The sequence below is a fragment of the Mirounga angustirostris genome, unplaced genomic scaffold (assembly GCF_029215605.1).
Source record: "Mirounga angustirostris isolate CCGP_5_RB_7025 unplaced genomic scaffold, mMirAng1.0.hap1 SCAF_11, whole genome shotgun sequence".
Taxonomy (NCBI): domain Eukaryota; kingdom Metazoa; phylum Chordata; class Mammalia; order Carnivora; family Phocidae; genus Mirounga; species Mirounga angustirostris.
The window spans coordinates 31,082,246-31,108,076 of NW_026991719.1; the positions used below are offsets into that span (position 1 = coordinate 31,082,246).

Genomic DNA, 25,831 nt, shown 5'->3' on the forward strand with positions numbered 1-25,831 from the left:
CTGCTTTCCCCTCTCCTTCTGCCTCTCCCCTGGCTTATGCTCTCTCTTTCACTCACTCTGTCTCTCAAATAAATAAAAGTATTGAGTGTGATAGGGCGCCTGGGTGGCTCAGATGGTTAAATATCTGCCTTCGGCTCGGGTCGTGATCCCAGGGTCCTGGGATTGAGCCCCACGTCTGGCTGGCTCCTGGCTCGGCGGGGAGCCTGCTTCTCCCTCTGCCTCTCTCCTGCTCATGCTCTCTCTCTTTCTGTATCTCTCTGTCTCAAATGCATAAATGAAATCTTTAAAAAAAAAAAGAAATATTGAGTGTGTCTGAACATAAAGAGGATAAAAACTAAATAGTGCATTCCAGATTTGTCTCTCTATGCATTACGGTATTTTTTATTTGATTCATTGTACAGATATATCAGGAGTTTGTACATGAGAATGACATGTGAATTAGCATTAGACAGAAATTGCCTAGAATTTCTTCTCTATTGTTTCATTTTATAGTGTTCCTTAGGATTCAAGAGTACCTTTTTCTCTGTACAAAACTTCAAACTTTCTGCCATTGTAAGAACTTACGTGCTTCATAAAAGTATTTGGTCAAGTCAATTTTGTAAGTATGGGTTATTCTTTCCTCTGGGGAGCATTTAAATCATGTGTTTCTTCCTGAGAACCAGGGGAATATTTATAGCTTCCAAAAAGGCTACTATTTAAACTACTTTCTACTGTGAATGTATACTATTGCACATTTTTGGAACAGCTAGAAATTACTAAAGTGTGTGTTGATGATATAAGTGAGAATGTAAGTTAGTGAAAAAGTTTTAAGTGCCTACACCTATCATTGTCTATATGGTTTTACCCAGACCTCCTAAATTTAAGCATTTGTGCAGCAAAACAGATCTGGAAACTAACCACTCCCATTCTGTGACTAAGAACATAGCTTTGTTTCAGTCAGATTAAACTTGAACTTGGCCCCATTATTTTCTAATTGTGTGACTTTAAACAATTAATGACATCTCAGGGCCTTGTTATAAATGAAGTCTGAGAAGGATAATAACATCTACCCTATAAGAGTATTGAGAGGATTTATAGAAATGAGATAATGCACATTAGGTATTCAGCACAGTACCTGACACAAATAGTACAAGCCCATTACCATCACTTTCATCAAAATCCACACCAGATCATCCTCCCTGGTGTCACTAAGCATGTCCATCCTCATTTATGCCCAGTAGAAACATTCTAAATCATTAATGTCAGAAGAGTGTTATTTAAATCCCAGAATGGAGTTGAAATTCATGGTTTCCTGTGCCTTTTCATTTTGCTGTCACTCTAATATTGAGTATTTTTCGAATAAATTCCTTACCACTAACTGTTCCTCTCTGCATAGATTGCCATAGGGAATCCATAAATATTACCATTGTTTCCTGATAAGGTACCACAAATTGTCCTATATTTCAGGAAATATTTTATTAAAATAAGCTCTTTTACTTAAATTTAATTTTTAAAAAACTTTAATAGTACTTATTATTTATAATATGTTATGGTATTATATGTAAAATAACTGTAAATATATTAATATCAGGGGCACCTGGGTGGCTCAGTTGGTTAAGTGTGCACTCTTGATTTCGGCTCAGGTCATGATCTTGGGGTTGTGAGATCCAGCCCCGCATCGGGCTCCACACTGGGCATGGAGCCTGCTTGGGATTACCTCTCTCCCTCTCCCTTTGCCCCTCCCCTTTCCCCACTTGCTCTATCAAAAAAAAAAAAGTAGTATTAATATCAAATTATAATTTATTTAAAATTAAAATATTGTCAGGGAGCAAGAATTTACTGTCCCCTACAAAAGTCCTAACTGGACTAAGAATCAAATTGACATGATACAGATTAACAGGAGAAAATCAAATTTAATTTTATATGTATGGAGAATCCACACAGACATAGAAATTCCAAAGAGAGTCACACAAAGTGAGGTATATATGTCATCTTGAACTAAGGAGAAGGAAGGGGGTAAAGGTCTGGAACTTGAGAGGAAAAGAATGCAATTGACAGGGCAATAAGAAGAGCAGATGTTTGGTGATTAGATGTTTGCCCTGCCATACTCAGTTGGGTCACTCAGATAAAATTGATCTCTGATAATAACCATTATTCTGGAAATGGCCCCCCCAAGAAGACCCCCCCCCTAGATTCTTTTATGTAGTTAAGGGAGGAGCAAAAGGTTTCTCTTGAGCCCACATGGTCTCAGTTGCCTTCAGCTCAGAGTAATCTTCATGCCAAAGTGGCCATCTTAGAGCAGCCTGCCCTCAGCTCCTACAATTCCCTCCTCTGAAGTTTTCCTGAAGTTTTACACATTAAGAGTTGAGCTGGTAGGTTGTTTTATCTTGTTGAACCAGTCTCTTAGTCCTGACAATAGGTTAGTTTAGTCAAACTCATTTCAGGAAGCAATGATGCAGGTGTATTCTCAAAGTTAGGCCTGTTACCAGATCCCAAGTTTGGCTCTCTGTTGCTTGAAAGGCCAATATTCAAGAGACAAGTGTTGACTGGAAAGGAATATGAGCTTTATTCAGGAGGCCAGCCACCTGCGGAGAAGGCAGCATCTTTTCCAAAAGCCACCTTTGAGGTTTCGGCCTAGCCAAGAGGGTTTTAAAGACACAGGGGTCATTAATCAGTGAAGGGGGTGCAGTGGCCTGTTACATTTCCTGACTCTGTGTAGATTTAATGATGTCTCTTTACAGTTTTAGATGTTATCTCAGTGCCTGAAGTTTGTGCAAGAGGTCTAATTCCTGTTCTGTGACATGTGAGGGCTTTCTGTTCTCCTTCTAGAATAGAATATAAGATTTATAGATTCACAGGGAGGGTTAGTAAATCAATCATATGACCTTAAGAACACCTTTAAGATCACCATGCTGGTTATGAAGATCTAGGTGGCCTCAATTCCCCACTGTCCCCAATATTACCATTCCATATCTATGGGATTAAGGATGAAGGTCAATCTTCTATAGATTCTTCTTGCTGATATAGTGCATAGTCATGACCTTGGAATGGAATATGTTAACATGGGTTTGAAGCATTTCTTTAGGCATAACTGATATGGCTTGCTTGCAAGTTTTGTTACATACCTTGTAATGAGCTTAATTCCTATGTATACACATAGTGCCCCTAACATGAGGGTGAGTCCTAATTTTAGAATGCCTTCTAATGTGGACCTAAGTCCTGACGGTATCCAGGATCAGAGGTTCATGAACCAATCCCATCCTCCCTGAAACATGGGGTATGACAATCTAGGGTTTGCTACACCCAAGTGGCTTGCTGTCTGATTTTATCAATACCGGTTTCCACCTCCAAGGAGGTATTGATATACATGCAGCAAGATGAATTAGCAACAACACAAACTCCCCCTTGCTCAGCTTGGATATGGTCTAGGGCCATATGATTATCTAGGACAACTTTAGGAAAGGAATCTAAGGATTTTTTAAGTTAGCCAAAGGTTTGGCAGTTTCATTAGTCAGGATGGTCAGAGTTTGGGACAAGTTACAAAGCACATGTTGGTGGGCATCAAGCCCCCCACCATGGCAATAACGTATAACCAAAGAAATATTTATCCCCATCAGGGATATTGCTTGAGAGGTGACAAGTCAATCTGGCAAATAATTTCAGGGAGCTAGCCCAATCTTTCTAATTGGGAATACATGCCTGTTTTCTGTCCTTTGAAAATAACCTCTTTTAGTACAGTAATAGAGGGACTGTTACATAGATATAGAGGTGCCTCAGGATCATTTTGAGAGAATGTAGCTATTCAAACCCTATACGTTGTTTGGGCCTTGGAAACCAATTGCCTCTGAGGATTTCTGAGGTGTTATAAACAGAGTGAACCAAGGGGTCTCTGTGGTCCAGCATTGATAGGGCTTTTGGATGACATATCCAATAATTGACAGCATACGTGGCTGTAGCCAAAGTCTGTTGCCCATACTACTGCATTGTCTTTCCGACCTAGGGAGAGAGAAGACATGGTTAATATGGATCACAGAATGAATATAGTTGTCATAGGTTTCTTTTCCTAAATAGGTATTTTAAATCCTGAAGAGAATGGCTTTCCCAGCAGGGGGTTTTATTGGCCTCTTTGTCATAGGTGGAGACCTCTTCATTCTGGTGTGGTGTATCCATGTCTTTATGGGCCTTAGTTTTACAGAGGTGAGTGGTTAATAAGATGTCTTAAAGCCCCAGCCATTTCTCAGCCAACTGATGATTGGGTCCTTGATTTTTCTAGGTCTTTAACAATACTCTGTCTTCAGGGCTGAAAAGATGTAGTGGCTCATCTGAAGGCTGTATAGACCTGGAAAGGACCAACCGGTACAACACAGTTAATATTTGACTCAAATGTTGTATATACTGTTTAATCCTATTATCATTTTCTAAGTCTAAATGTGGTATCCCTAGAGCCGAGGCCAGAAAGAGTTTCCCATACATAATCTCAAAAGGGCTTAATTTTAGCCCACTTTTGGGAGCAACCCTAATGTGGAGCAGAGCAATGAGTAGAACCTTACCTCTTTTTGGGTTTGATTTTAGCCGAAATCTTTTTCAATGTATGATTCATTTTTTTCTCTCTTTCCTGTTGATTGAGGTCTCCATGAAGCATGTAATTTCCAGTTGATATGGAAAATCGCACTTGCTTTTACCCTACACCAGATACAAAATCTGGTCCATTATCACTGTGAATAATATTGGATAAACCAAACCTAGGAGTAATTTCCTTTAGCAAAAGTCTTACAATGGCCAAAACTTTTTCTATTTGGGTAGGGAAAGCTTCAACCTATCCCCAAAAGATATCTATGAACACTAGTAAATATTTAAAATTCCCCAGAGTCCTGAGCCTTTGGGTAAAGTCTACCTGCCAATCCTCAAAAGGATATTCCTCTTTATATTGTATCCCTTGGCCTGGTGGGGATCTCTCATTTTTTTTGGATTATTCTTTGCACATATCAGGCATCTCTGGGTGACTTTATGGACTATTTTCTGTAGATATGGCCCCTTCTTTGTTGTGTTTGACTTGTGCTTGACCCCAACTATAGAGACTGCCTTCTGGGCATTCCATGTCAATTTTAGTATTCAAGACACTGTATGTGGCCCCTATGTCTACTAAAAAGTCCATCAGTTGGATTCCCACTGTCAGTTGTACCTGGGGTTCCTGTGAGGAAATGGCCAATGAGGTGGTAGGGAGCCCCGGGGCCTCTTCATTTCATTTCTATTGTTTCTTTCTACTTTTGGAATGTTCTCCTTATGTCAGGGGTGCTCTGTCCAATGAATGTCATGTTTACCCTGTGGATTTTTTCTGGGGCTCCTGGGTTCATATCCGTATATTTCCAATAGGCTTGATAAATTCTTTCTAACCAGGTTGCTGGGTTTTCAGTTGTTTCTTGCCTCAGTTCCTGAATTTTGTTCAAACTATGTTGCTTGGGTACCCCCTTATTCAACCCTGTCAGTACACATTGTGGGTAATGCTCAAGCCAAGATAAACCTCCTCAGTTTAGGTACCAGTTGAGTTCAACCAATGGGATGGCAGTAGTTGGTTTTGGGGTCTCCTAATGTAGGCGCTGAGCTTCCTCATATGCTTTGGCCAATATTAGCCATCTTGTGGCGGCTAACATCATATTCATTAAAGCTTGTATGTCCACCCAAGTCAGCTGATGGGTCACAAAAATCCTCAAAAAGAGTTCCACCATCTCTTGGGGGTCATCTCAATAAGAGGAGTTGACATTTTTCTAATTCATTAAGTCTGAAGTTGAAAAAGGAGTGGGTATGTGTCCAATAATATCTGAGAGGCTGTCTTTGAGCACCAATGCCCCCTACTAGGTATTATCTTAAAGGACATGGCCTGGCCCCCCAGCAGTGGGTACTCCTTGTCCAAATTGGGAGCCCTGCTGGGTGGTAAAGAGACTGTTCCAGGATTACTTTTTCCCCTCCCATAGGATAATGGGGCCAAAGCCCCAACAGGAGGATGAGGATGTGGAGGTAAGAGCCCTGGAGGAGGGGGTGGTAGAGCTAGATTTGCCATATATTCTTTCTCCTTCTCTCTTTGTTTTTCATTTGCATCATCAAGACAAATCTTTGGTTTTTCTCCTTGTCTCTGCACCATTAACTTACTGTTTTCCCTGGCAGCATCTTCATTGTGTAAGGACATGTAGGCCTGAATATATGGTATCCCATCACCCTTTCCTGCCCTTAGACAAAACAACTCTAATTGTAAAATGGTGTAATAGTTTAAAGATCCATCGAGGGGTCATCTCATCTGATTCTAGATGGTACAATGGGCAGGCAATATTACAATAGAAAATCATCTTTTTCTTATTAGGTTCCTGGCTATATTCTTTCCATTTATTCAAAATTTGACCCAATGAGTTAGTTGGTGGGATAGAGATAGAACCTCCCATTATACCAAAGATGATAAACTCGAACACAAATACATACACACACACACACACACACAGACACCAAAGACAGATCTGCCCTGAATCCCAAAGGACTTGACTGTCATTCAAGTTCTTAGTTTCTCCCAAATGTTGTGCCTCTTCCAGAAGGAAAAAGTACAGACAACAAAAAACAAAAGCACCTAGCACTTCACAAAAGAGAAACTGTCAATGTGCACTTCTGACAAACTTCTGTACCCAGTACAGAAACTCTTGCCCCAAATGCTCTTTTCTTTTCCATTCAAGTCAAAAAGTGAAACTGGCAGTGTTGGTAGGGAATCAACAGATAATTTCCTCTAGACAAAAGAAGCCTAGGCAGCTGAAGGGACAGATCCCTCAGATTCCCTCCTCAAGACCAACTAGCCCTGAGCAGCTAACCTGTGGTCTTCCAAGTTACTAGCCTTGGAAACAAACTCATACTGCCATGGCCAGCTGCTTCCTCTGCCCAAATATGGGCGAGCTCTAGTGAGCTGCCACAGCCAACTTCACTTTGTGGATTCCCAGGGTAACCGGACCCCGCAAGGGCATTGGCTGCTGGCTGGCTGGCCAGAATTTGTTACCGAATCCCAAGTTTGGCTGCTCCTCACCCAAAAGGTCAATACTCAAGAGACAGGTGCTCATTCGAAAGGATTATGATTTTTATTCAGGAAGCAGGCCACCTGGAGAGACGGCAGGATTTTTTCCAAAGCCAACTCTGTGGTTTCTGCCTAGCCAAGAGGGTTTTAAAAGAACAGGGAGTCCTTAATCAGTGAAGAGGTGCAATGGCCTGTAACATTTCCTGACTCCATGTAGATTTAATGGTGCCTATTTACAGGTTTTAGATGTTATCTCAGTGCTTGAGGCTTGTACAAGAGGTCTAATTCCTATTCTGTGACTTGCATGAACTTACTGTTCTCCTTCTAGAAAGGAGTGGAAGATTTATACATCCACAAGAAGGGTCAGTAAATCAATCATATGAACTTAAGAACATCTATTAAACATCACCATGCTAGTTAGGAAGATCAAGGCAGACTCAAGACTGTGGTTTAAGTACTCAGGCATTCAATAAGAGGCATTTCTATGAAAAAAAAAAAAAAAGGAAAGCAGTGGGTTAATGTTTGGTTCAAATGTTAAGCCGGTTTTGGAGTTCTGAGGGTAGCCAGTTGAGAAGACTTGCAGATGTCAGTCTCAAAGCATCTTCAGATACAGTGAGGGCAGGTAGTGGCAATCTGATAGATCTTCCTGGTTTGTAGTTCAGATGTTTCTGGTGGTCTCTGAGTGCTCACTAAGAAACAGGCATGAAGATTGTCTATATATGAGCTATTGTGGGGATTTCTCTGAAGTTTACATCAAGTCATTTATATTTAGGGCTTCAGGAAAAAAGGCAGTTTTAGCTTTCAAATGCTTCCAAGTTAGAAAGATGGGAGAAAAATCAAAATGTTAGTTTGGAGAGTTGTAACCAGGCATTGGAGGACGCTAGAAGAAATCAGGATCTAGTCTAGTTTATAATGAATACTATTAAAATTGAATATCTACAAAGATGTGTTATTGAAGCATATTTTCTCTCCACAAATCACCCTCATTCTTACTAAAGATAGTTAAGTTAATATTAATTTGTTTGCAAAATAAGACTAGTTTCAAAAAAACTTGCACTTACATAAGTACAGCAAGAATAGTGATTCACCATATAGACTCTTTAAAACCTGCTTTGCTGGAACTTTTTTTTTTTTAAAGATTTTATTTATTTATTTGACAGAGAGAGAGACAGCGAGAGAGGGAACACAAGCAAGGGGAGTGGGAGAGGGAGAAGCAGGCCTCCCGCCAAGCAGGGAGCCCGATGTGGGGCTCGATCCCAGGACCCTGGAATCATGACCTGAGCTGAAGGCAGACGCTTAATGACTGAGCCACCCAGGCGCCCCTGCTGGAACTTTTTATAAGAAATCTCTAGATTGAACTTTTAACAGCTTCTCAAGGCCAAAAGCCAAGCCAAATACTTGCCATCAGATTTTGTCTGCAATATACCTATAGATTTGGGTCAGTTCCTCTCTTCTCAAGCTCCCCCAAATATCCTGAGGTTCCCACACATGCCAGGAAGTGACCTTTGCTCACCTGGTAAGAGTGCTGGGAACTCTGTGAGCAAGGTATCAGGCTGAGATTTCCAAGGCACTTTATTGGCTCCATAAAATCAACCTTAGTTCCTTAAAGCTGTCTGGTCATATCTGATCCTATACATGTTTTTCCCAGCTATGGCTTTCCAGTCAAAGCCTTGGTAATATAACCAGTATTTCCAATTGTGTCCTGTCATAAGGAGAACAGATTCTTATTGAACTTATGCAAATAAATATATTGTCATAAAAATATAAGAATACTCTCTGAGAGTTTCTGAATTTTGAGGGTTCAGGTAGGGAGAAAAGGTAAATGTTTCAATTTGTTCATAAAAGTACATTTTATCAAACTGCTGTAAGCCCATTAGCTTAAAGAGAAACAATTTTACTGAATCTGGAAGAAAATAAAACATTTTTTTTTAAAGTCAGCAATGTTTCAAGCAAAAAGTCATAAAAAGTATAATTATCTTCCTCAGTTTATTCAGTCCCATGTTATTAATTCTTGTTCTGCTTGAATCTGATTTTTCCATTACTTTTGGAAATTTTTATCTAGTTCAGTTTTATGATCTTAAGGTTATCAGAAACCTGTACTCAAGAGTTTTTCCCATGAGTCTCATTGAAGATGAAGCAAACTTGCAGGGAATTTTTATGAAGGCATCTGAGTAAAAGTATAATTGTCTGTAAATGATAAAAGACTTAAAAATGGACAAGGTTAAATATCTGATTAGAATTCAATTGACAAGGAAATTTTGTTATTTCTGTGACACACAAAACTTCAAGATAATAACATACTAGGTAGGACATCAGATTTCTAGGAGTTTCATATAATTTTTGGAACATTTACTTGAATAACATACCTACATAAATATAATCTAAGAGGGTTTAATACCACTTATTTGATGGTGCTTTTATAGGGGTTGGGGCAGAGTGCCCCACAATCAACCACTTTAGCATGAACATTATTTTGAGTTAAAAGCAATCCAAACCCAACAGATTCAGAAAAAGCTCTTTGCCTTTCCCTCAACTGTCTTCTTTTACCAGGAAGAGAACTATTAACACATTCTTCTTTACCTAAGAAACTTATCCACATAATACAGAAACTTTGGTTTCCAAACATCTTTCACTTTCCTGCTAATGGTCTTTCTCTCCTTTATATCCTCAGACCCCTACACCTCTCCTTAGCATCATGTTGCTTCCCTATCGGAATTTCCATGTCTGTGTGAATTCCCTGTAAGTACATATGCTACTAAATTTGATTTTCTCTGTTAATCCATCTCATGTCAATTTGATTCTTAGTCCAGTTAGAAGGACCTTGAAGGGCAGAGGAAATTCTTCTTTCCCAACACTGTCATACCGAATTAACATAAACTCAATGTCTTAAAATAATACCACTTATTATCTTAGTTCTGTATATCAAATTCCAGCGTGGCATGGCAGGGTTCTCTGCTCAGGTTCCACAGGCTGAAATCAAGGTATCATCCAGACTACAGTGCTCATCTAAATCTTGGTTAGCTCCTTTTCCAAACACAGTGGTTGTTACAAGAATTTGTTTCCTTGTGCTTGTAAGACTGAGGGCTATGTTCTTGCTGGTTGTCAAGCAGGAGCAGCTGTCAGCTCTTAAAGGCTTCACACTCATGAGCCATCCCACAACATGGTGCAACCAAACTAAAGTCAGTTTGCTCCTTGGTGAGTTACAGATAGATGCTATCCCATGTGGAGTTGTCACACAAAGGAAACTTTATTTCCACAAATAAGGAGATCATGGGGATTAATTTTCAAAGCTGTGACTCCCAAACCAGGCATGAGTGGTTTGTCTTTTTTGTTGTTGTTGTTAGGTTTATCTAGGGTTAGGATGAATATTCAGAAAGGGGAGTTTTTTCATTGCATGTAGAGGTGGGTATAAGGTCACACATGCATACTTAGGAAACATGCCTATATATGCATTGTATATTATGTTAATGAGGTTTATGCTCCTCCTTAGGCAGGGATTATAACTTTATAATTAGGTGGAGGTAGCTGTCTGACATTCCATGGTCCATCTGTGTAGGTGTGAGTAGGTGGCCAAGTTCAAACTGGTCTAGGCTGGCCAGAGCATTTCTTGTTGTTTGCCTCTAAAAGATAAGTTTAGGGGGGCACCTGGGTGGCTCAGTCAGTTAAGCATCTGCCTTCAGCTCAGATCATGATCTCAGGGCCCTGGGATCGAGCCCCACGTTTGGCTCCCTGCTCAGCAGGGCGTCTACTTCTCCCTCTCCCTCTCTCCCTCCCCCATGCTCGTGCTCTTGTGAGCTCTCTCTCTCTCTCTCTCAGATGAATAAATAAAAAGTCTTTAAAAAAATAAATAAAAGATAAGGTTAAGGGCACCTGGATGGTGCAGTCGTTTAAGCATCCAACTCTTGGTTTTGGCTCAAGTCATGATCTCAGGGTCCTGAAATCAAGCCCCGAGTTGGGCTCCACGCTCTGCACAGAGTCTGCTTGGGATTCTCTCTCCCTCTTCCTCTACCCCCCACACTCATTCTCTCTCCCAAATAAAGAAATAAATTTTTTAAAAAACCAAAAGGATAAGGTTAACATTCCTGTGAAGAAAAAAGGGGTCAGTGAAGGTCTTACTGGTGACATTTTTAACCTCATTAAGTGTATAGGCATTGTTTCAATGGTACTTTATTCCTTCTTTTTTTGGTCCAGCAGGAGCAGATCCCTCTGACTTCTGCACATCCAGAGAAACTCAACTGTTTAGCTTCTCACCTGATTGAGTCAGGCCCACCATAATTTAAGGTAAACTGATAATCTCCATAATTTAAGGTAAACTGATTTGGAACTTTTGATTACATCTGTAAAATTTCTTCTTAGCTTAGTGTTTTATTGAACAACTAGGGGGCTGGAATCTTGGGGACCATTTTTAGAATTCTGCCTATGACAGCATACAAATGCAAATTAACATTCAACAGGGATATCCAATGTATGTGTTTAGGCTACAGTTAATAGAATGATTGGTTTAGTAAATGGTTTGAAAAGAAAACCTAATATGTGTATTTTGCATAAAATTTTGAAGATTTTTAAATGCTAAATATAAATGGATAATGCACTTTGCAAGGAAGAAATAGTGTATGTAGACCATGAAAGAAATAACAATTTAGTTATATAGAGCAGATGTGTAGTTTTAATATCCTTGAGAACTTCTTATATTTGAGCTGAAATATTTTTCTTGATTCTGTGATAAGTGAGTTAGTGTAATGGTAAGAAACTAGTGAGATTAATTTAGTCTTAAGACTAATTAATAAAGTGGGCATCTGGGTGGCTCAGTTGGTTAAGCAGCTGCCTTCAGCTCAGGTCATGATCCTGGAGTCCCAGGATTGAGTCCCACACAGGGCTCCCTGCTTAGCAGGGAGTCTGCTTCTCCCTCTGCCCCTCACCCGCTCTTGTGCTCTCTCTCACTCTCTCAAATAAATAAATAAAATCATAAAAAAAGATTAATTAATGAAGTTTATATCATTTTCCTTCTGCATTATGTGCACTGACTTCCTTCCTCTTTTCTGCTACAAACATACACCATTCATATGTACATGTGGACACATGCATACATTTGCATACATATACATGCACTAAGTGGAACACAAAAGAAGTTTCTTAATCCATCAATTACACAGCTATAGCAAGGCAATCCGTTGTAAGATCATTCAGTGAACTATTTCAATAAATATAGTTGCTTCTTTGCTCACTTACAAAATCCATCAACCCATGCTTGGCATAATCCAGAACTGGAAAAATAGATTATGCTCATGTAAGGAAAAAGAGGAATGATAGAAATCAAAGAAGTGTTCTGGAGAAGCAATGTGAACAGAATTTGAAATTTTTCATCATGGCAACAACAACATTGAAAATACTTGAAAGTCCAATGATGCTTTTGAAGGGGAGTAGAATATGCCACTTCAAAATATGCCTCTTTGGCATAAGGATTAATTTGAGCTGATGGTTTTGAGAAACTAGAGATAGGAGAAGCTCTGAACAGAGAAGTTACCTCTTCGTAGGAAAACCTACATTTATAAAGGAAATTTATATTAGAAAGGGGTCCTTACCAAACAGACAGCTATTACCAGAGATAACTTTTTTATGTGAGAGATTTATCTGCATGGCAAGGCAAACTTTGTGTAGTAAATATTTCCTTCTCTCACCTTTCCATGAATTCCCCCCACCCCCAGCATCTCTCTTTTGTCTTAAGCTGAAGATGGTAAGCTGAAGGTGGTAACTTGGGTCATTTTGGGGAGTTACTCAGTTTTTCTGGGTTTCTCCCATGTATATAGGATGTATATATGTTATTAAACTTTTGTTTGTTTTACTCTTGTTACTTTGTCTTTTATTATAGGGGGAGAGGGGTCTCACCCAAGGACCTAGAAAGGTAGAGAGAAAATTATTCAGCAAATACTTCATTCACCAAAGAACTTACCAGCTTTGTAAGGGAGGGGTAAATTATCCCTCCTACACCTCTTTTTTTTTTTTTTAAAGATTATTTATTTATTTATTTATTTGAGACAGAGAGAATGAGAGAGAGAGAGCACATGAGAGGGGGAGGGTCAGAGGCAGAAGCAGTGCGGGACTCGATCCAGGAACTCCAGGATCATGACCTGAGCCGAAGGCAGTCGCTTAACCAACTGAGCCACCCAGGTGCCCCCTCCTACACCTCTTGATTTCTTTTGGTTCTTCTAATAATTTAACTGACACAAGACAGATTAATAGGAGAAAAAAATTTAATTAGTATGTATGATGGTCTTATAGATATGGGACCTAAGAAGGGACCAAAGCAGTCAGCTTTTATACTTTTTAGACAAATAATAAATTTTTGAGGAATTAACAAAACAAAGAAATGTAGGTTTGCGTATTCATTAGTGAAGAATCTAAGCAGGGATTGTTTATATAGTCTTCTGGGCCCTGATTCCTTATCTCAGGTGATAAGGATGTCTCTCTACCTCCTGGTGCAGAGAGGGTACCTTTCACATTGGGGATTTATTTCCTGCTTTCAGGCAGGCAGAAGGAAGGTCAGAATATTCTTTTTGCATGGCTGTTTCTCAGGTAACTTTATTATTTTTTTTTTAAGATTTTATTTATTTATTTGACAGAGAGAGACACAGTGAGAGGGGGAACACAAGCAGGGGGAGGGCGAGAGGGAGAAGCAGGCTTCCCACAGAGCAGGGAGCCTGACGTGGGGCTGGATCCCAGGATCCTGGGATCATGACCTGAGCCAAAGGCAGACGCTTAACGACTGAGCCACCCAGGCGCCCCTCTCAGGTAGCTTTAATCCAAAATAATCAATAGGCCAAAGTTATTCTTCGGCGGCCTTCCCTAAACCCCATTATCTATCATCCAAAGAGTATTAGGACTGGAATAGAATTTCACTCCAAATCAAGGACAAATAAATGGCAGGGGAAGCAAACATCAGTTGATTGGAGGAGGGTAATGATAATCACTAGAATCTTAGTGAAATGTTTTGGTCAAATAATTACAATGATAAGAAATTGGCTAATATATCTGTTTCGTAATGTAAATTAGTTAATAGACTAATCGCTGTAAATTTGATGGACCGGTAGCAGTCGGAGGAGATTAGAGGACAATTGGTGAATCAAGGATCTAAGAAAAACTTTTAGAATTCAGTAAAGCTATAGAAGAGACTTGGAGTTGGGTTGTTAAAGAAAGAGGAGGCCCTAGAAAAGAAATGACTGATTTGATCAGTTGTGGTATGTCTCTGTTTCCATAATCCATCATATTAATTATATTTTTCTAACCAAATCATATTATCTCATAAAATAAAATGTAAAGTTCTCATACATTATAGCTTCCTTAAAACTTCTAAAGTAAAAGTAAAGCAAGGGTGGGTAAATTTAGTTGACACTAAAACAAAAAATTAGATGTCATACATGAAAAAGAAATAGATACTTTGTGATGTGATAGTATCCAGATGTTATGATAGCAAAGGTCAGGAAGAATAAGTTTTTAATTTCTGCATTAATTATGAAATAAGCAGTGTTGATGAGCACTCAATATCCTGCAGACAATTAAAATACCAAGATTGAGTTCAAATGAATGGGTTTCAATGATTAGAGTGTCTTCATATTCATCCCTATGATCATTAAGAAAGAAAAATGTTTTTATGAAGTACATGAGGTTGACTGGTCATGTTTATTATCTGATGGATGACTTAGACTATTTAAATCATCAGGATCTTTGGAAACTAGAAGTAGGCAAAGAAAAATCAATTAGGGTAACCAAATGATGCAAATAATTTATGATTTATTTTGTAATTAGAAATACAAAATATAATTCATTCTCTGTGTAATTTAAAAGCTCACATAGACTTTTTCTATTTGGATGGCATTTATCATATATCTTCATGTAGTTAACATTTGTTATGTTCATGGATTACCATTGTTACGAGTCCCCACTGCATGTCCCCAGTTCAGTTTCATTCTCACCTTTCCCTCAACATCCATGACACACTTGGTGGGAATCAGTCTATTAGGTTCACACAAATGTTCTATTCTTGCAAACTAGCTCTGCCAAAAATATGATTAAGTTTTGTTTCCATAAATTAAATGTCAAGGACCATGGATCTTCAGGACTTCCTACAGATAGTTAAGTCAACAATTTTGTTAAATTAATGCCAAGTTTTCTGGGATATATTCAGGTATATGTCTGTATATGTATGTATTTATATGATGGTTACATGCCTACTGTATGACAGACAGGCTGATCAGATGCCATTCTGAACCTCTACTCCAACACTTAGTAACCTAATAGCTGTGGATACTGGGAAATTTAATGTTTCTCTGCTTCAATTTTTTTTAAACATGAGGAGGTAAATAAGTTTATAATGAAGGTTAAATATGAAAATGTACATAAAATACATGTTCTTAACATCTGGTATGTAGTAAGCATTAAATAATAGATATTAATGTGTATATGTAGCACGTCGTGTGCATATATATGTATACATATATACACACATGTGTAATAAACACAGACATGTACATACTAAAAGATCAGAGAGAAATTTACCAGTTCTGTTAATATAACTGTGTTTATCTGATGGGAGTTTGTATTTTTCTTTATACTTGGTTACACATTTCAAATTTTCAGTTATCCCATTTACAATGTGGAAAAAAAGGTAAGTATTTGTTCACTTTGAAAAAGGTGATCCTAAACTGACACATTAGAGAGTGTGGTTAGCAGGAATAATTTTTTCATAATGAGAGTTTTAAAATAATGGAATAGGCTACTGTGAACAATTATGTATAGGTTTTCTTTTTTTTTTTTTTAAAGATTTTATTTATTTATTTGACAGAGAGAGGCAGTGAGAGAGGGAACACAAACAGGGGGAGTGGGAGAGGGAGAAGCAGGCCTCCCGCCGAGCAGGGAGCCCGATGCGGGGCTTGATCCCAGGACCCTGAGATCATGACCCGAGCCGAAGGCAGACGCTCAACGACTGAGCCACCCAGGCGCCCCTGTATAGGTTTTCTTTGTGGACAAAAGATTTCATTTTCTGGGATATTCAGTTGTGCAACTTCTAGTTCATATGGTGAATGTATATTTAGTGTTTTGTGTTTGTTTGTTTGTTTTTTCACCTATCTTCAGAGTTGCTGTACCATTTTACATTCCCACCAGCAATGTATGGGTCATCCAGTTTCTCTGCATCGTTACCAACATTTGGTATTGTTACCATTTTTTAAACATTTTAGCTGTTCTGATAAGTATGAAGAAGTATCTTAACATGATTGTTATTTTGCATTTTCCTGAAGTGAAGTTGAACTTCTTTTCATGTGCTTATTTGCTATCTGTATATCCTCTTTAGGGAAATGTCCCTTCATATCTGTATAGGAAATAATTCAATTTTCTACCTTCCTCTGTAAGGAAAAATCCAGTTCTTCCCTACTGTATATTTCTGTCCTATGTGTCTCCTTTACTAGATACACAGAACATTCACACTTCTGACAGTTCTGGTCACCAAATATGTGGTTTTTTTCTCCATAACAATTCTCTGTGACACCAGCTGGTATCCTACAATTTAACTCAATTCTGACACTATCTACCTAAAGATAAGGGCTCAGTCCCACAAGACTGTCACCATCCACGACCCTCTCCCCACCCCACAACACACACACAGTTCATACACAAGTGACCTATGCTGCTGGTGAACTTCAGAAGTTCCAAAGACCCCCTCCTTGAGTTTAATTCATTTGCTAGAGCAGCTCACAGAATTTATTAAAGGATATGATGAATGATACAGATGAACAGCCAGATGAAGAGGTACATAGGGTGAGGTCTGGTGTTTGCCCACCTGGAAATTCTCCAAGTCCACTATTGGGATTTTATGGAGGCGTCCTCATGTAGGCATGATCAATTATTAACTCCCTTTCCAGTGCCTCTCTCCCCCCTGGAGGATGGGGATGAGGCTAATATTTCCAAGCTTCTAATCATGGCTTACTTGGCCTTTCTGGTGACCAGGCCCCATCCAGGAGCCATCCAGGAGCCCACCCAGAGTCACCTCATTAGAAAAAATAATGCCCCTAGTGCTCATCACTTAGGAAATCACAAGGGTTTTAGGATCCTTGTTTCAGGGATGGGATCAAAGACAAATATTACAATAAGAGATGTGAGATGTTCCTAGTGTTCTTATCATTTAGGAAATTATAAGGATTTTAGGAGCTCTGTTCCAGGAATGGGAGCAGAGACCACTATATGTATTTTTTATTTCACAATACCTTTTACCCATTTTTTTCTCTTCTTTTTTTAAGATTTACTTATTTTTATTTTAGAGAGAGTGTGTGTGTGCAAGCAGGGGGAGGGGCAGAGGGAGAAGGTGAGAGAGAATTCTCAAGCAGACTCCCCGCTGAGTGCAGAGCCCAATGGGGGCTCTCACAACATTGAGATCATGGCCTGACCTGAAATCGAGAGTCTGACATTTGACCAACTGAGCTACCCAGGCACCCTATTTCCTAATTAAATTGTTTCCTTTTTTTAAATACTGAGCTTTCAGAGGTCTTAAGGTATTCCACATATAAATCTTTTTTACATAGATGAATGCTCAACCAACTGAGCCACCCAGGTGCCGCGCTCCAATATTTCTTTAAAAAATGAGCTTTACATTTTACATTCATTTATTTATTTATTTATTTATTTATTTATTTATTTATTTATTTTTATTTTTTAAAATTTTATTATGTTACATTTTACATTTAAATCTGTTATATTTGAATTTATTTTTATGTAAGATGTGAGGTTTAGGTCAATGTTTACTTTTTCCCTAATGGATGTTCGATTGCTCCAGCATTAGTGTTTATAAAATCTATCCATCCTCCATCTAATTGCTTTTGCAACTTTGTTGAAAATCAGTTGTCCATACTTATGTGGGGTTATTTCTATGGTCTCTATTCTGTTCCAGTCATCTATATGTCCATCCAGCCATCAATATCACAGAATCTTGATTACTATAGCTAAATAATGTCTTGAAATCTGATAAAGCAGTTCTTCCCAGTTTATTTTTCTTTTTTAAAAATAGTTTTAGCTAGGGGCGCCTGGGTGGCTCAGTCGTTAAGCATCTGCCTTTGGCTCAGGTCATGATCCCAGGGTCCTGGGATCGAGCCCTGCATCGGGCTCCCTGCTCCATGAGAGGCCTGCTTCTCCCTCTCCCCCTCCCCCTGCTCGTGTTCCCTCTCTCACTGTGTCTCTCTCTGTCAAATAAATAAATAAAAATATTTATTAAAAAAAGTAGTTTTAGCTATTATAGTTCCTTTGCCTTTCCATATAAATTTTTAGATAAGATTATATATAGAAAAAATATTGCTGAAATTTTGATAGGAATTGTGTTAAACCTGTTTATTAATTTGATAAGAACTGATATCATTACTATGTTGATTCTTTTAATCTGTGAACATGCTATAGCACTCCATTTATTTAGGTATTATTTGTGGGTACCTGTGTGGCTCAGTTGGTTAAGCATCTGCCTTTGGCTCAAGTTATGTTCCCAGGGTGCTGGGGTCGAGGCCCACCTTGGGCTCCCTGCTCAGCGGGGAGTCTGCTTCTCCCTCTCCCTCTGCCCTTCCTCCCCACTTGTGCTCTCTCTCTAATAAATAAATAAAATCTTTAAAAAAGATATTTTTTGATCTCTGAGTTTTGTTCTTTTCAGCAAACAAGGTCTGTAGATGTTTTGTTAGATTTACACCTTTGTATTTCAGATTTGGGGTTTTTTTTTGAGCAATTGCCAATGGTATTGCATCTGTAGTTTCTATGTGTTTATTGATAGTGTATTGAAATAAAACAGGGCACTTGGGTGACTCAAATGGTTTAGCATCTGCCTTCGGCCCAGGTCATGATCCCAGGGTCCTGGGACCAAGTCCTGCATCGGGCTCTCTGCTCAGCGGGGAGCCTGCTTCTCCCTCTGCCTGCCGCTTACCCTGCTTGTGCTCTCTCTTGCTATCTCTCTTTCTTTTTGTCAAATAAATAAATAAAATCTTAAAAAAAAAAGAAATACAACTGATGTTTGCATGTTGATCTTATAACCTGCAACCATGCTGCACTCATTTATTAGACCTAGGAGTTGTTTTATAGATTTCTTGGGTTTTTTTATATACACAGTCATGACATCTTCAAAGAGGCACAGGATTATCTACTCATATGTAGTCCTTATGACTTTTATTTTCTTTCTTGCCTTAATGGGCTATCTAGACATTCTAGCACTATGTTAAGTAACAGTGGTGAGAGTGGACATTCTTGGCCTTGTTCCCAATCTTAGGGGAAAGTCATTCGGTCTTTTACCATTAAGTATAATGTCAAAATAGGGATTTTTATATATGTTCATTATCAAGTTGAGGGAACCCCCCTCTATTATTTCCTAAGACTTTTGCCACAAATAGGTGCTAATTTTTTCTGTGATAATAACTATAATCATTATTATTATTTTCTGTCAGTATGATGTTCTTTTCCTTCCAGACTTTGGTGACTTTTTTCTTTTTTCTTCTTTCTTTGTCAGTCTTACTAGAGGTTTATCAATGTTACTGATTCTTCCTTAAAAAAAAAAAACACACAAAAAACACCAGCTTTTTGTTTCATTAATTGTCCCCATCAATTTGTTGCCTGCTTACAATTTCAAGTTCTGCTCCTTACCATTTTTTTTCCTTCCCTCTGGGTTTATTTTGCTCTTCCTTACCTAGGTTCTTGTGGTATGAGTTTAGATTACTGATTTGAGAATTTTCCACCTTTTTTCCCCACTTTTTAAAAGTACTATCTTAGTACTATAAATTTCACTCAGCATTGCTTTAGCTGTGCCCCCACAAATTTTGCAATGTTATATTTTTATTTTAAATCAATTTGTGCATTTGTAAATTTTTTTAGAGGCTTCCTCTTTGACCCATGGCTTATATAAAAGTATGTTTTTTAGTTTCCAAATATTTGGGGTTTTCTTGTTCTTCTGTTAATTGATTTTAATATTGATTCCATTATGGTCAGAGAGCACACTCTGTATTATTGTAATTATTTTCAATTTGTTGAGGTTTCTTTTATTAATTAGGATATGGTCTATCTTGATATATGTTTCATAGGGTCTTGAAAAGAATGTGCATTCTCCTGTTTTTGTGTAGAATGTTCTATAAATGTTTGTTAGATTCTATTGATTGATGATTCTTTTATATCCTTGTTGATTTTGTATCTTGTATCTGTTCTATCATTTGTTGAGAGAGGAGTGTTAAACACTCCTCTTATGTCTTTATTAAATTAACATTTGTTAAATGGAGCACAAGGTGCTAGATGGTGAGCTATGCAGTTCAACAACAGACCACAAGAGACATTGAAATCGAGTTTACTACTCACAGATCTTGGAGGAAGCATGCCTTGAAGGACCACATAGGGAGATCAAAGCAGAATGTAGAAAGAGGCAGGACATGGAGCACATGTCTTTATTAGGGTTTCTGGGTGAATTCCAGGCTAAGGCTGGATTGGTCAATTCAAACCAAAGGAGTGGAGTTTTGGTAAATTACACAGGGATCTTATCTAAAGGGCACATCAAAGAGAAGGTTCTGGGAGGCAGGGGAGAGACTTGATCAAAAGGGCTGTCGGTGAAGTCATATCAGGAACTTATATTGCTTGTGAGTCTGCAGGATCCTACCTAGGACATGCACTTGCATGAGAGGTTAATGTCAGTTTAAGGTCCCTGCAGGCTGCTTGCCAAACAAAATGGATGCCAAGGCAAAAATACCATGGAGTAGCTTAGCTAAACTCTCAGCAACTCCAAACATAATTATAGATTTATCTGTGTTTCTTTTCATTTCTATCAGCTTTTGTTTCACATATTTTTCAGCTCTGTTGTTTGGTGAATCCACAGTAAGCATTGAAATATTTTCTTGGTAGATTGACCCTAAAACTTGTAGAAAGTAGTACAGTCCTGTCAACACAATGATTGTTGCCTGATGAGACTCATGTCAGACTTTGAACAAATAGAACTGTAAAATAATACATGTGTGTTGTTTTAAGCTGCTGAGTTTGTGATAATTTGTTAAGGCAGGAAGAGAAAACTAATATGCTAGTATAAGCAGTTTGTGCTATAAATTCTTTTAATTACTGCCTTACCTGCATTCTGTAGATTTTAATATCCTGTATTGTATTTTTCATTTATTTATCTGAACACAACTTTAAATTTACCTTGAGAAATCCTCTTTGCCCCATATATATTTTAGAGCTATGTTGTTTAATTTCCAGTGGTTTAGAGATTTCCCTGTTATAGCTGTTTTTGATTTCTAGTTTCATCCCATTATGTTCACTAAACATACTCTGTGTCATTTCATTCTTTTACCATTGTTAAGGTTCTTTTATTACTCAAGATACGGTCTAACTTGTTGAATATTCTACATATGCTTGAAAACAACATGTGTTCTGTTGTGTTGGGTTGTGTTGTATAAACATCAATTGGATCCTGTTGGATTGTGCTACTGTTCAGTTCTATACCTTTATCCTATATTTATATCCTCTAAATCCCTGATGAGTTCCTTTCTATTACTACTGCTGATCCCTTGGAGAGAGGCGTTTAAATCTCCAATTATAAGCATGGATTTGTCTATAAATCCATTCAGTTCTCTCACATTTATATTATGTTTTTGAAGCTCTTCTGTGTGAGCATACATATTAAGATTGTTATGTTTTCTTGGTGGATCAACCCTTTTATCATATAATAGTCTCCTTTGTCACTAATAATTTTCTTTGTTCTAAAGACAGCTTGCCTGATTTTTAAAATTTTTATTTATTAAAATAAATTTGCCTGATATTAATTATATCATGTATAATTAATATTAATGATTTATTAATGATTTATATTAATAATTTAATTAATACTAATATCCAGTTTTTTAAATTAGCATAATAGTTTTTTTATTGCTGCAGTAATAAGTTACCACAAGTTTAGTAGCTTAAAACAACACAAAGTTATTATCTTACAATTTCTTTGGTCAGCCCTTGAAGGCCCTGAGCCAGACTGTCAGTCTGAGGGTTCTATTCACTTCTTTATATCAGGTCTAAGGGCATGAGTCCTTGGTCTAAAGATGTAGCCACTGGTCACCAAAGGTCGCAAGTAGTCTCAGATCCTATCTGGAGAAAAGGCGAGGACCCTCCTTGAGTTCTGACCATAAGTATCCCAGAATGGAGACTGCCTCATAGAATAGTCAACACTAGGTACCCCATGATAAGGGTGGTAGCTGAGGCACCAGGGAAGTAAGTGCCTTTGTTTAAAGTGTCAAATTTGGAGCAGTAGAGTAGAGGGGACCCAAGCCTAGCTAATAGTTGTTAATCCTGAATGTGAAATGAAAGGACAACCCAGAACAGAGGGGGGGGTCCACTGCCAACTCCTCCTGCCACCCCAGTACATCTCAGGCAGTAATGGAAAACCTCACCCTAAGGCTCACTGTAACTTCCTTCCTTGGTGTATTGACTTCTAGGACTACCATAACAAATTACCACAGTTTGGTGGCTAAAATAATACAAAATTTATTCAGTCAGTCCTTTTGGCTAGAGATTTGAAATCAAGTTATCAGCGGTGTTGGTTCCTTCTGCAGGCTCTGAAAGAGAACCTGCTCCGTGCTTCTCTCCTCACTGTTGATGGTCTGACAGCATTTTTGGCATTCCTGGCTTGTGGAGGCACCACTCCAATCTCTACCTCTGCCATCACATGGCCTTCTTCGCTTTGTCTCTTTTCTGTGTCTCTTGCATGTATCCAAATTTCTCTCTCTTTTCTCTTATAAAGATACCAGTCATTAAAGTTAGGGTCCACCCTGTTGCGGTATGACCTCATCTTAATTTGATTACATTTGCAAAAAGATCCTATTTCCATATATAGTCACATTTATAGGTACTGGAGGATAGGGCTTGAACATCTTTTGGGGGCACACACAATTCAATTCACTACACCAGAGTTCTCAGGGGACAGGCCGATCAGGAGAACAGAAGACATTCCTGTGGGTTCCTAGAAAAGCAACTTCAAAGAAATCTTCAGAGGAGGTCCTTATTAGAGCCAGGGAAGTATTTCCCTTTTGAAGATGAACACACCCTCTCATCCTCACTCCTCCAGTGGGCCGGCATTACCTGTTTTCCTGCCCACACTTCTGCCTGATGCCCTTGACCAGTGCCACCATGCCTTGAGATCATAGTAATAAGCAATGTGCTTGTGAGAAACTTAAGATCCAAGGTGAAACACCCCCCCCCCGCCCCCGCACCCTTCCACTTCAGGAAATACACTCCAGAGCTTCCCTGTTGCTGGTATTCCCCTGGAACTTCAGAAAGCCACATCTACTACCACTGCTCTTGCAAGTGTTTCATGTATGAGATCAGATGAAAGTGCCAAGAGCCAAGATGAAGAAAGACCAAGCACTTTTAAGGCCCCACTCTCAATTAAGAGCTCACACTAAGGCCTTCTAATAAGAAAGAATAGTGCAGTTAATGGTGCACTTCCTGCTGTACAAGTATAAAATGAAAGACCCACTGCAAAAGCAGACATGCTAAAAATTGTTGACATAAAGTACAAGCACTTGGACCCCGAAATCTTCATGAAAACTTCTAAGTACATGGAGCTATCTTTGGCATTAATATGAAAGAAGTTGACCCCAGAAGTCACTCCTGTGCCCTTGTCAGTAAGTTGGGCATTTCCAGCAAAGGGAGTTAGTGTGTTGGCAGGGGGTTGCCTGAGATTGGACTCCTGATCCCTCTCCTGAGTGTGATCTTCATGAATGGCAATTATACCACTGAGGAAGAGATCTTGGAATTCCTGAACATAGTTGGGATAAATGCTGGGGGGAAGTAGTTAATTTGGAGGGAACCATGAAACTCATCACCAGAGATTTGATGTAGGCAAAGTACCTGGAGTAGGGGCAGGTGCCCAACAGTGAGCCTCCGTGCTATGATTTTCTGTGGGGTCTCAGAGCCCAGGCTGAAAACTGCAAGATGAAAATCATGGAAGTTTGGGCCAAGGTCAACAATAGTGTCCCAGTGTCTTCCAGTCCCAGTATGAAGAAGCTTCGAGAGATGAGGAAGAGAGAGCTTGAGCTAGAGTTGCAGCCAAGGCTGGCAGTACTGCTGTGCCCAGGGAAAATTACAAAGCTATGTCCAGTAGCTTTTCCTGTCCCTAGTGAAGTCTGAGGCAGATTATTCACATTGTGGATGAAGGGGGCAGTGAATGTTCTAAGTAGTGGAGGGCCAAAACAGGGCTGGAGGGAACACGGTGTATATAGTCTTTGTGTTCCTGTTCTATGTGAATAATTTTTTTTTTGTATTTTTCAGATGTCCATTATACAGAAGGTTTATGTAGCATCAGAATCAAAGTTTATGAATGACCTCTATCACACATCTATTGTTGTTTATCAGGTTTAAGAGTAACAGTTTTGGTATTTTCTTGGAAATATGAGAGAATCACACAGTAAAATAGGATCACAAAATAGAGGGAAGAAATAAAAATATTTAACTATTGGTTTCCTTTATATGTTAGTCTTCCAGTAAAATTAAAGACACATAGATGTGCTTAACTTATTCAAGGATGTAGGTAAAATAAAACTGTAGTAAATTAACCCCAGCCCTTTCACTATTCAGACATTGAGAATATGCTCTTTGGAAGGCTCCTTCTTAGTACCGGGGATGCCAAAATAAAGAAGGTTCAGCCGTAGCCCACAGCATTTTGGAGTCTAGGAACAGTTATCACATAAGGAAGACGGTGACATACTCTCTAAGACCTAAAGAATAAATAAATGAGGGGAGCCTAGGTGGCTCTGTTGATCGAACGTCTGCCTTCAGCTCAGGTCATGATCTTGGGGTCCTAGGATCGAGGCCTGCATCAGGCTCCCTGCTCAACTGGGAGTTTGCTTCTCCCTCTCCCTCTGTTCCTCTCCCTCTTCTCCTCCCCCCTGCTCATGCTCTCTCTCTCAAATAAATAAATAAAATCTTAAAAAAATAAATAAATAAATAAAAAGAAAGAGTTGGGGGGGTGGGTTTCAGAACAGTCAAGTGTAAATGTCATGAAACAAGGAAGTTTGAGGTTTTGGACACTGCCATTTCTTTAGTGGGAGGTAATTTTAAGTTAAATTGCGTGGTGGGCCAGATGAAGCTGTCAGAGTGGTAAGCAGAGGCCAAACACTCAGATGATGTATCTTACAGTTGAGAGACTAGGCCTGGAATGAAAAACTGCTCACAACAGTTACTTTGGTATCTTAGATAAACCAGAGAGAATCTCCCCCTGCAGCAGTAATGGAAGGATTTGTGCACTCTTGTCCCAGGCAGTTGAGCTCAGTACACAAACTAGGTGTTTTAGGAATATTGTGTCCCAAGAGTTTCTGAGAAATAAGTTTGAGACTCTGTTGAGGCAGGATGTGAAGGAGACACTGGGCTGGCACTCTTTGTTCTGCACTGAGAGAGCAGAGCCTACTCCATTAAAAAGGCCATTTGAATTAGGTTATCTTGAATGTGATTTTGTAAATCTACATCCAAGGGATACAGTTCTGCTTGCAGTAGAATGAATGAAAATAGGGGTGGATTGGATGGAAAGGCAGCTGGGAGGGACAGAAGAAGATGGCCCTTCAAAAAAATTTAGGAGTTTGGAGTTGCTACATTTACAGAAGACTCCCCAACACTCAAATAATCTATCTTCAAATGGGGAAAATTGGTGAAGTTTTACTTGCAAAGCAGCATTTTGATTGATTTGTTGTACCATGTCCTACAGCACTTCATGTTCTCTGAGACATGCATCCATCAACCATTCATTAATGATCTAAGATACGCCAGGCACTGTGA

The 25,831-nt window shown here is 38.9% G+C and overlaps 1 protein-coding gene across 1 annotated transcript in view; it reads left to right on the forward strand.

Annotated features, from left to right (window-relative positions):
• Window positions 1-25,831, forward strand: part of MAGEB16 (MAGE family member B16) — a 108,961-nt gene that overhangs the window by 73,888 nt on the left and 9,242 nt on the right. Inside the window, exon 2 of the mRNA XM_064574823.1 lies at window positions 11,216-11,305. The gene's annotated coding sequence lies outside the window, so the exon portion shown is untranslated. The remainder of the gene's footprint in view (window positions 1-11,215; window positions 11,306-25,831) is intronic.